General features: G+C 46.9%; 1 protein-coding gene across 2 annotated transcripts in view; it reads right to left on the minus strand.

Annotated features, from left to right (window-relative positions):
* BRINP3 (BMP/retinoic acid inducible neural specific 3) overlaps positions 1–7,540 on the minus strand; it is a 255,239-nt gene extending 247,699 nt beyond the window's left edge. The window contains exon 1 of one of the 2 annotated variants that reach the window (XM_033151388.1): positions 7,288–7,540. The gene's annotated coding sequence lies outside the window, so the exon portion shown is untranslated. Of the gene's footprint in view, positions 1–4,365; positions 4,642–7,287 lie in introns of those variants that run through there. The other variant, XM_033151389.1, reaches the window with a different exon arrangement.
* Between the last annotated feature and the right edge of the window lie 3,964 nt (positions 7,541–11,504).

An 11,504-nucleotide genomic window follows, 5' to 3' on the forward strand; every position in this document is an offset into this window, starting at 1 on the left:
AGAACAATATGTTTGTCTTTCTCCCCACCCCCCACCCTTCCAGCTGCAACAAAGAGATAATAAATACCAGCCAGCCTCACCCAAGTCATGTCCCATTGTAATAGCCTTTGGTGCCCTGAGGGTTGAAGGCAATAATTTTTCTTGATGTGCTGCTGTTTGAAGGCAATAATGTCAGTGATGGGGGGGGGGACCTTGCTAGCCCCAAAGCATGGCCTCAACTGGAAGCATCATGTCAAATGCTACACAACCAAGGAACATTCTGTTCCCATACACTTCCATACACACACCAAGTGGGAAAAGAAGCAGCACTGCAGGTGGGAACAACAGAAGACATCTGGAATGATTGAGAGGTTAAAATACAAACAAGTCCCTTCCTACCCACGACTGGCACCCCAACAGGGATTCTGGTTGAGGAAACTCAATTCTCCTTAGCTGAGCTGCAACTGAAGCCCTGCCAACCTGTGTCATTAAGACAGAAACATAGAACAAAGCAGTGACCACAGTGTCCACATCAAGGATGAAGAGAATTCTGTTCTCGATTTGGGTCTTTCAGCTCTCAGAAAGTCTGGGAGGGTCAGACATGGACTGTACCCCCTGAAAGACGCTTAGGGGTGTAGTTTGCAAAGCCCACCATATACAAAGGGCAGGGTTCAGACCACATCTGATTATTCTCAGAGAGCATCATTTTTACTTACCGAGTGACTGAATCAAGTGGTGCTAAGTATTAGGTATGCATGCTAAAAGATAGTTTTTATAGAAGCGAAGAGAAATTTAAGATGTCTCTTCTTGGCTGAGAATACTGCAATTGTTACTATGACATACAGAAGCAAAATAAAAATGATAAGGCCTTCAAGTTTTAGTTGTACTGTAAAAAGAATTTAATGTATGAAAAAGGGAGGCAGTGGACCCTCCTGACTCCACCTCCCATTTAAATCCCCCCCAATGAAATCTGAAATTATGTCGCCCATAGTCTGCCTCTTATGAACTTTACACAGCCAACTAAAAATTCTGAAGTCCCCCATATTTAACCCTCCCTCCCCCAAATAAGCCACAATGGATTTTGCTACCATAACTCTAGCAAATCCCACACACCCGCCAGTGGAGCTCTTGTCTGGGTAAACATATGCAGAACTGGGTTGCATGGCATTTTTATAGAAATCCAAAACAATTATTTTCTCCTCCAGACCGGATGTCATTCCTATGCATATGTACTAAAAAAATAAGTCTTAGTAGGTTAAGTTGGGTTTCCACCCTGGGCTAAATGGTACCAGTGTCTATATTGACTTGCTGGGGTCTTTAGCTCCCCTTTTTTGTTTGTTTTGCTTTTACACACACGCTTCCCTAAAGGTTCATCTTGTCTCTCTCATATGTAGAGAAAGGAAGGAAGGAAGGAAGGAAGGAAGGAAGGAAGGAAGGAAGGAAGGAATTCTGGTTAATGCTTAAGCCTCATAATTGAAAGAGCCCATTTGATTATATTGCAAAATGGTCACCCAGTGAAGGGAGTTTCATTTTATGGTGCAGTCAACTGAAAATAAAAAGAAATGTATTGAGATAGTTTGGTGATGGAGTCACTCACCAAAGGATGCAATTTAACACTTAATGGCATTTGCACAGGAAAGGCAGCAAAAGGCTATTGCCTAGGCTGCTCCTCTCACCTGTTTAAAAGCCCATCGGTATGTGACTGTTACAAAACAAGCCTACAAAAACCATGGTCAGTGTCTCTTCTTCTGGTGCACCTTCTACTCTACCTTCTCCTTTTTGTCCATATTCCACCCAGTTTTCCCATCCCTCTTGCCCCTGAAGCAAACACAAGATGAGAAATGTCTCCTACCAAATTAGCCTTGGGGAAACCTCTTCCTTTAACAAACTTGCACAAAGGACTCCTAGCCACACAGAAAGCACCTTGGCTTCTCTGCATAAATTAGAAAACTTGACTTGGGCAAGTAGGAAAAGTGACAAAACACCAGCACAGCCCATTCGGTGTCCCCCTGATGGGAGCAGAAGCTTAGTGCTGGAGTCAGCAGTGGACTCAAACCATATGAGATTTTTGGAGTCTGCTACCATCTGGCTGCAAAAGTGAGACGCGCCTCAGTGAGAATTCCCTAATACCTGTCGTTGTGGGAAGAAACAATGCTCCAGACTTCACACACACACACACACACACACACACACACACACTACCAGGAAGAAAGACTTGCAGTATCTATTTAAAGAACATTTGGGGACCCTGTGTGCTCCCTATTCTTGACCTTATTCTTTGACATTTTCAAAGCTGTGGTCTTTCAATTATTCTGTTACATTGGCTGTCTCAAGAGTCCCATGTTATTATTCCAATTTGTGTTGAGATGTTGGGGAAGGAAGGAAGGAAGGAAGGAAGGAAGGAAGGAAGGAAGGAAGAAAGAAAGAAAGAAAGAAAGAAAGAAAGAAAGAAAGAAAGAAAGAAAGAAAGAAAGAAAGAAAGAAAGAAAGAAAGTCTGGTTAATGCTTACGCCTCATAATTCCAGTGCAGGCATCTCAGTTAAAGCACCCATAACAGATGGCCATCCAAGAAAGGAGAATTCACAAGCTCCCGAGGAAGACCGTTCCACCATCAAACAGCTCCCACTCCCAAGTTTGTTCCTGATGTTAAGTCAGAATCTTTCATGGGGTAGAACAGGGGAGCATTTTGGGGAGCTGGTTCAACCTCTGCATATTTTCCCATTTGGGGTCTTCCTAGGCATGAACAGGCCAGCAGAGAGCTATTACACCTAAGAGATTTCATATCACCTCAGATTCAGTGCTTACAGTTCATATGCCGATGGCACCATGCATGCAGCCCCCAAGGGAAATCGGGTGAGGCGGATGCCAAATTAATGGCGTTGGAACTTCCGGGAAGGGATCTACTGAACTCCTTGTTCCTCTGCCTGTGTATTCCTTTCCTGTGTAACTTCTATTAGAGCATGAATGCAGAGGATAGTATGTGACAATTGAGAAAGGACCACCAAAGCAACATTTCGCCGAATTAAACCCTTGGTCCACCCAACTTGGGATTTTCTTCACTGACTGACAACTTCGGGGTTGCCCAGCTCTTATATGGATGGAGCCTGGGACCTTTTGCATGGAAAGCAGAGGTTCTACCCCTGAGCTACAGTCCTCACTGCATGCCAGTGTGCATGAAACCACATGGTGAAGTGGTCAGCCTCCAGAGTCCTATTGATGATTGGGTGCAGATATCCTTGTTGCCTTGCAAAGCATTAAAGGACCAGCAATAGACAACGTGCTATAGATGCATCTCACTTTGTTCTAAAGAGGTGTCAGGATTCACGTACACGTAGGTGGCCATGGGACACCATGCGCAAAAACACCCACATCCAAATCTTCTCCCATTCCTACTCAATCCACCCTGGCCTTTCGTTTTGGCCTTAGTCAGGTTACTCCTGCACTCTGCAGTTCCCTGAAACTAGGAAAACGAACAGAACCATGGCTGCCATACCTTGCAATGAAAGGGAAAAGTCACCATATTCCGAGCTGCATTTTAATGAAGGCTCACAGCGCATGCAGGAGGGAAACCACACAACAAATGTGCACCCTCTTGTACTTTGCAACCCTGCCTAGTCTCCTTGTCGAGCCCATACTGAAAACTTGCATCAAAGAGTCATCAAAGGTAGGACTGGAACAGAGGTGATCATCATAATCTTGGTCCATTAAAAAAAGAAGAAGGGGGGGGGAGAAGAGAGACTACATCCGTTTTGCTGCCTGGAGATCATGCCCCTTAAGGGAGAATTATTCCTCCCACCCCACATTATTATTGAGCTGTGCCACCTCTTTAAAAATCAAATCACACACAAGCCAAAAATGTCACAGGCTGCTGAATGAGCCTTTAGGATTTTATCTCTCCCCCCCCCTAACTTTCCTGATTGGTGTGGCATTCCTAGCGGTGCCTCCCAACCCCCGGTAAATAGTATTGAACAAGAAACAACACATTAAGGCTGATGGAGATTTTCGCCCGTGAAGCATGCCGCTTGCTCGCTCGCTCGCTCGCTGCCTGCAAATGCCCATTAAGACACCATTAATTGCATTGATTTATTTGCAAGCGATGCGCAGAAGGATGTTTGCTCGCCTCGCCTCCCCTGCAAAGCCTAGCAGCCTCCGCTGCCCACCCCCGCCGTTTTACACCCAAACTCGACCCCCTGTTGCCATCTCTCGTCACTGTCACCAAGTTCTTTCCACTGGCACTGGGAGCATCTCAGCACCCACCTTGTCTCTCCTTCACCCTCCTTGCACCAAATTGTACACCCACCCTTTCCCACGATGACTCCAGACCCAGTGGTACAGTTCACCTTCGGGTAGCCTGTTAGGAGAGTCAGACGACGCGGAATCCCTTACCTATAGCTGGCTCGCCCGCGCCTGGCGTCCTCTGAAGCGCATCTATCTGATGATGCTCAAAGTTTCCGGATCCCCATGAGTTGAGCTAGCTCGGCTGCAGCTGCTGCGAGCTCGGCTGCAGCTCCTCGGTAGTGCAATCGACTAGCTCTGCTTGGGGATCGGGCTAATTGCACAAGTTCTGTCGGAAGAGGGTGGAAGGGGGAGGCCAGCGTCGGCAAGGAGGCAGAGAAAGAGACAGAGAGGGATCTTCTTCTCTTGGTGAGGCTGGAGACTCTGCTGCAAAAAAAAAAAACACGCGCCGCCCGCCTGAGCAAGGTGACTCGTCTTCCCTCGCTCCAGCTGGTGGCAGAACAGCTGGGAAGGACACGCGGAAGGGGGTGGGCGGAAGGGAGGGGGGCTTTACTCCGGTTTAATTAAACCGGAGCAACTCCTGCCAACCGGATCTTCTCTTCGAGCTCAGGGAGGGAAACGTCCACGCTTTTTACCCCCCCCCCCTTTAAAGTGTCCTTAGGTCCCTTCACTCTAGAGACGGATTAAAGTGGAATCATTCGTCCACGCGCATCGCTGTCCTAAAAAGATTAGCTTTGGTCTGTCTGGTCCAATATTCTGTCCCCAGACATGGGTCAGAGAAGTGTCGTAGGAGACTGACAGGAAGGAGGGCATGATGAGGGCAATGGCTTTCGTTTTATCCCAAGGATCTGATCATCCAAGGTGGTTCTGGAATTCCGACGAGGAACCCCTAAATTCCAGGGCACAGGTGAGGCTAAGCTGCGGCCCTGAATATGTATTGAACACAACCTCCCCACGCCACGCCACCCCTCAGCCACACCCCAGTGTGGCTAATGGCCAGAGGTGATGGGATCTGGAGTCTAGCAACATCTGGAAGGTCCAAAGGTTCCACACAAGTCTCTGTTCGAGAACAGCTACTCCAAGCGTTAGGTATTCCGATGACAAGTAGTTCTGGGGGTTAGACTAAGGAGCAAGCGCGTCCACCTGTAGTGACCATGAGAGTGCATCTTAACGACCACCACAGCCTGCCGCAGAACGGGGAGGGGGACACACACACACACACGCTCACATGCCACTCACTGGGAGGGACATTTGCCCCCTTTGCTCTCCCTAATGGTCGCTTGCCAGTACATAACTGGCAGGAATTATAATGTATTTATAGACTGCTTTCAAGAGTCTTCGTGCGTTTTTTACATACTGTACAAAAAAAAAAAAAAAAGGTAAAGGACCCCTAACAATAACTCACTAAAACAGCAACAGGAAGAACCCCGAAAGATGGGTCAGCATTAGGTAGATGAGGAGCCGAAAGCTTGCCTAAGGGCCCACCTGGCAGACTGGACTTAAGGTGTGCACTTTAAAAATTCCAAAGTGGGAACGCAACCAACACGTGTTTGCAGACAGACGTCGGCAAACACGCTTTTCGGGGAGTGAGAGTTGTCTGCAGCTGCTCCCTGCTGGATGGACCCCAAATGACAAACCCAAGTCTGCTGCCAGGTAATGTGTGTAAAGCATCCTTGGCCTGTGTCGGCTGCCGACGTAGCCCCGAAATTTACCCGACACTGGTATGCATATATTGTATATAGTCTAGCGCATATTAATGCAATGAAGTGTGTGTGATAGAGACACAGGCAGACAACAGGAAAAGTTACGCTCATCTGTCTTCTCCGGCCCCTGCAGTTCCTCGCGCAGTTTATTTATTTTTTTACAAATACACACTACACAAATAATAACGCAGAAGAGGTAAGCAAGAGAGAGACTTGCAAGAAGATGTGAGCTCCGGAAGAGAGATCCCCGACCAGACAATCAGACTTCCTCAGCGTTTTGGAGCCCTAGCTCAGTGAAATAGCATCTGCCTTGCATGCCCAGGGTGAAATGCATGCAGCAACGGTCTGATAATGATTCCCTATCGCGAAGCTGTTGGGGGGCCGGGCGGGGGCGGATTCGCAACCCAAATGCGACTCTCCATTTCACAATTCCAAAAGCACCACCTTGAAAGGTCCCTTAAGCAAGCCCACCTCCTAGGCGAATCTGGTGGGAAATCTCCCCCCTTTCTTGGACTGAGGAACTGGTTGAGCCCAGCCCTTCCTCTCCCCCAAATACTTCTTTTAAGACCCCTCCCAGAATATCTGGAAGAGGGCAGAGTCTCCCACAAAGACCAAGTGGATCCAGAGTGAGAGACACCCCAACGCGAAAGATGTGAGATATGGGTGAGATCTTCTTCTTCTCTCCCATCAACCTTCCGAATATGATGCCCACCAAGGGCAACGATGCCACCCCACTCTGGATCTTCCACCGCAAGCCCCCGACAAGTTAGCCCCTAGAAACCCAGATGTTTGGCATGCCATGAAACCAATAGTGCGAATGACACATCGAGCTAGGGGTGCCTTTGGGGGAGACGTGAGAGTCCCATGTGTCTCAAGTGAGCGAGTCAAGGCGCGATCAGAACCCGGAGCTTACAAACAAGGATCTGGTGTGTGCGCCTGTCATCTGCGGCACCAGAGAAAGGCAAGAGAAGAGAGCACCCCCTCCCCATCTGTTTCAGCCTCCCAACATAATGTTCTTCCAGAAATGTAACATGTGGGATGCAATTTGCCTCGCCCAGAAATGCACCCCCCGACACACAGTGCACCCCCCTAACTCGTCATTTTCTCTCTGCTGTGTCTGCGTGAAGGAAAGGCTTAATGGAGGAATGGAATATCCATAGCATCAATAGGGGTTAAATGGATAGGAAAGCAGCAGAGCGACAGATTTGTTTAAGCTTCCGCTCTCTCTCTCCCCCCCCCACCAATAATAAAATAAATTTAAAAAGTCACAGAGACAATAGCTCATCAAACTGGCGATCGCTAAACATTGTGGGGAGGAATTGATGGAGGCTTCCTTAAATCTGGCGTGCGTAAAAGCCGAGGCACTCACCGGGTGGAATTTCAGGAGGCGAGGTGTCTGGGCAGCAAGCGGTTCCACGAGGCTAGCGCGCATCCCATGGTAGTTCCAGAGGTTTGGATGCGCTTCAGAACGGCGGTGATGGACAGCGATGGGCGACGTGGCGTGGGGGGTGTCCACAGCGGGACGGTGGCATCCGCCAGAGCTTCCTTAGCGGCGCTGAGAGAAAGGGAGACCCAAGTAACAACGAACCACCGGGCAAGCGGTGTGCCTGCCTGCCGGACGCGTGTTTGCGTGCCACAGAGCCCAAGAAACAATGAATGGATGCGAAAATAAAAAAATAAAGGACAAATGCAATGGGAGAGTTGTGGGGAGGCGGGCGGGCGCTCAGTCAGAGAAGCGGAGATTTTAAAGCTGATCCTTTAAGGCAAAAAGTAGGTGGACGAGATTATATTCATCCAAATAAACGGAGACGACGAGAGGCTGGCTCTGTGCGTAAAAACCACAGCAACCCAAGACCGAGTGAGCCAGGTGGTGCTGCTGGAGAAGAAGCGAGGCGCAGAGAGAACTACAGGAGGAGGCTGGTCTCATCCTGATAGATATAGCGGCGGAGCTGATTTAGGGAGCTGGAGGGGAGGATCTAATGCGAATCGGGAGGAGGAGGAGGAGGGGGGAGATCGGGTGGGCAGGAAGAAAAGACTCTCTCTCTCCTTCGCTTCTGAAGGGCTTGGCACATCAGCCCCGCCACCTTCTTCCCAGGTTGCTAAAGAAACTCTTTCCAGAGACTCAGTGCAAATCTCTGCTCTTCCCTTCGGCTATATATACTAACCGTGCAAGGCTACTTCTCTCAGTGATTTTGTCCTAACAATCGCAACACGCCGGGAGGGAAACTCCCGTGAAACCAACCGGGAAAGGCATTGAGGAAACCAGCCAGCTGCCCGATCTTTCTGGGTTTGTTTTAATTTTGCAAGGAGCTGGAGGAGGGATGCTAAAGAGATGGCTGGGGAAGGGAGGCAGTAGTTCTCTGAGCCAACGCGTATAACCCACTTTGCAAGACTCCGCGTGGAGATGTTATAATGGCACAGGCTCGAACCAAAAGAGGGTTCAGAGGATGACCCTGGGTTTTGTCTCTGTGGGACGGGAGAAGCTGGTATCGCCTCCCTCTGGTTCGGTGATCTTGCAAACTAGAGGAGATCAGCTTCTCTCCCTCCAGCCAGTCTCTCCACACGCACGTGATGTCTCCGCTCAGAAATCCAGGATGCGTGCGCGCGTGCATTTTTGCTACGCGCGAACTTGATCAACATGCATGAAACTGACCATAGAGGGACCGCTCGCTTTCTCTTTCGCAGCTGAGAGTCTACGCTTGTCTCGGTGCTAGTCTCCCTCTCTCAACCTCGCCTGGCTTTCTGAGAGAGAGCATCTCTCCTTTGATTTCTTGCATCTCCACTGCACGCATGTTGACTCGGAAGTGAAAATCCGAGAGATTTGGGATTGACTCCAGATTAGTTTCAGAAACACTTGAGGGGGAGTCACTGGGTGGAAGAGAGAAGGTGCAAGCAGCTTACGCCAGCAAGGCAACGAGAAAAGAAAAGTAACCCTGATAAATGGTCTAATTTTCTAATGCTAAGAGAAAACGGATCGCCTATTAATCTACTTGCCCTTCGCCATAGGAACAAGACAGTGCTTGAGTCGCTGGGACAGCCCGCAAACCAACAAAACAAAAGACACCCCCCCCCCAATCATCCTTACCTATTTTAACTTGAATATTAAGGGATGTGTGGGAAAGAATATTTCGTGTAGAGCTGCCGCGTCTATACCGCGCATCTCTCTCCTGCCCATTTTTCACCTGTTCTCATATTACAGTGGTGTTGAACGGAGCCAAGCGGTGACACCGGATTGCTCTTTTGCATTGCTAAGGAAGCCACCGCTTTAGAAACCTCTAGTCTGATACTTTCCCAGCCTGACACCGGCTTCCCCCGAGGCTTCTCACAGTAGAAGGGTGATTTACACTTAACAGTGTAAACCGCTGCCTCGCAGAGTGCTTTTCTCTTCAGGTATTTGCCTTCTGCTCTAACGTGGTGCCCGTTGCCATGCATTGTGCTCAGTGCATTTCCAGAATGCATAATTTGCAGCAAAGGAGAAAACATGCACACACCCCCACCAGCCACCCTAACTACCTGTATTTCATCCAAGTCTGTTTGTCTTTTCAAATCGCACTGGGAGATCTGTGAGCACACCACACCTTGCTCTGTGATTTTCATCCTGCCACAAGAAATTTGTTTTCAGTAGGGCTGATCCATCCCCAATTCTTTTTTTGAGCTTCTTCTGGAGTTTCATGGAGTTTCAGTCTTCCATGAAGGCTGAAATAGCCTTCCTAGTTTTGCCAACCATGATTTTTTTTGTGCAACTGTGAATTCATATCTGGCATTATTTTAATATTTAAGAAAGCAATGGGCTTGGCCTCTCCTCCTTCTCTCTTAGTTTCATGACTCCCGCAATATAAAATATCAATAGATATCAAGTGATATTCACTGCTGGAAAATGTCACACCCACCCCAAATATTCAACTAGTTTTCAACTTTCCATCCCATAGTCGCATACACATGTGGTTAATATTCAAGAATAGAGTCATCAACAGTAGCTTGCTTTTAATGTGCAAATGCCTTTTACTCCTCTCAGAAGTTTTCATGTACAACTGAAAGGATTATATTCAATTGTTCAGAATTCCAGTCTCACCACTCAGATCTGGAATATGAAATTTCTAATTTAACAGAATGCAAGAAGCAACCTCAACATTTGAGTGGCTGCTTCCATGGGGGCTCCCAAAATAACTGGTATCATTAATTAAAGAATTTTCATTGTATATCACACCAATGCAATGAATAAATTGACTATGATTTTCATCATAATATAATCAAGAGAAAAACAAAATGAAGAGTTTAAAAACAGAGCCAGCTGAAATGGATATATTAGCAGCATCAGACATGCACTCAGTCAAACAACACCTCATTTGGTTAACATCACATTCTCGTGGGCCGACAAATATAAATTTGAGATTCTAGGCATTCCATGAGTGCATCATTTATATCTACAGAAGTAATGGATACAAGAAAGGAGAAATTAAAAAGTGCTAAGAATGGGATGGAATTCACACTGTGAGTTTGAGTATTGATTTACATGCAAAGTATGCAGCTTCTGTCTTAGTGGGACAACATTTAGAACTACTGTATAGAATCATAGAATTGTAAAAAATTGTAAAGAATTGCCGAAAGGGTAATTGGTGTTAGCTTGCCTTCAATAGAGACAATTTATGCTACCCGAGTTAGGAAGAGAGCAGAGAGAATTGTAGCAGATCCTTTACATCCCGGTCATCATCTGCTTGATTTACTTCCATCTGGACGTCGCTACAGGAGTTCATATACAAAATCGGCCAGGCACAAGAATAGTTTTTTCCCTTGTGCCATTAAATTGTTAAATTCATAGTTGTATAGCTGAAGGGGGGGGGGGTAAATTATGGGTGGGGTTTCCTTGCTTCTTTGTATTGTGAGAGGAACAGTGTCTGTATGTTTACATTGCAATGTAGCTGAAACAAATTCCAAGTATGTTGGAAAATGTACTTGGCCAATAATAATAATAATAAAATAATTTATAAATAAATTATAATAATAAAGTTGGAAGGGACTCTGAGGATCAACTTGTCCAACCCACTGCAATTCAGGAATATGCAGGGATCGAACCTGCAACCTTGGCATCATCAGCACTACACCCTAACCAACTGAGCTATATTTGTGCCTGGCCAATTTGATGCATTTGTGAGCTTATGCCTTTCTCTAGTTGTTGGTCTATGCCATTTCTAATGAAATCTCAGCCAGAGTTCTTTGCAGTCATCCCACTGATAAAATAGCCATCCCTAAACCACTGCTGCAGATGATGGAATTAACATTGACCAAGGAGCTTCTTAAATGTGTTTATTCAAGAGTCACCCAAATTAGTGGAGAGGCTTGCTCTGCTGCTTCCCGTGTGACCACAGCTATGGATTCTGTTCCCCTTTCCCATAAACATTTGCCATCCTGTTACTTTCTTTGGGAAGGCTAGCCATATTGGTCTGTTGCAGGAAAAAAAATTAATAATAGCAGAAATCACCATACTTAACACGCAAGTGTTAATGAGGAATTATTGCTAAGATACTTGGTTGTGACACAGGGAATCCCCTAGACAAAATTTCATCCAGTTAAAATCCTACCATAGAA

The sequence above is a fragment of the Lacerta agilis genome, chromosome 6, assembly GCF_009819535.1.
Source record: "Lacerta agilis isolate rLacAgi1 chromosome 6, rLacAgi1.pri, whole genome shotgun sequence".
Taxonomy (NCBI): Eukaryota; Metazoa; Chordata; class Lepidosauria; order Squamata; family Lacertidae; genus Lacerta; species Lacerta agilis.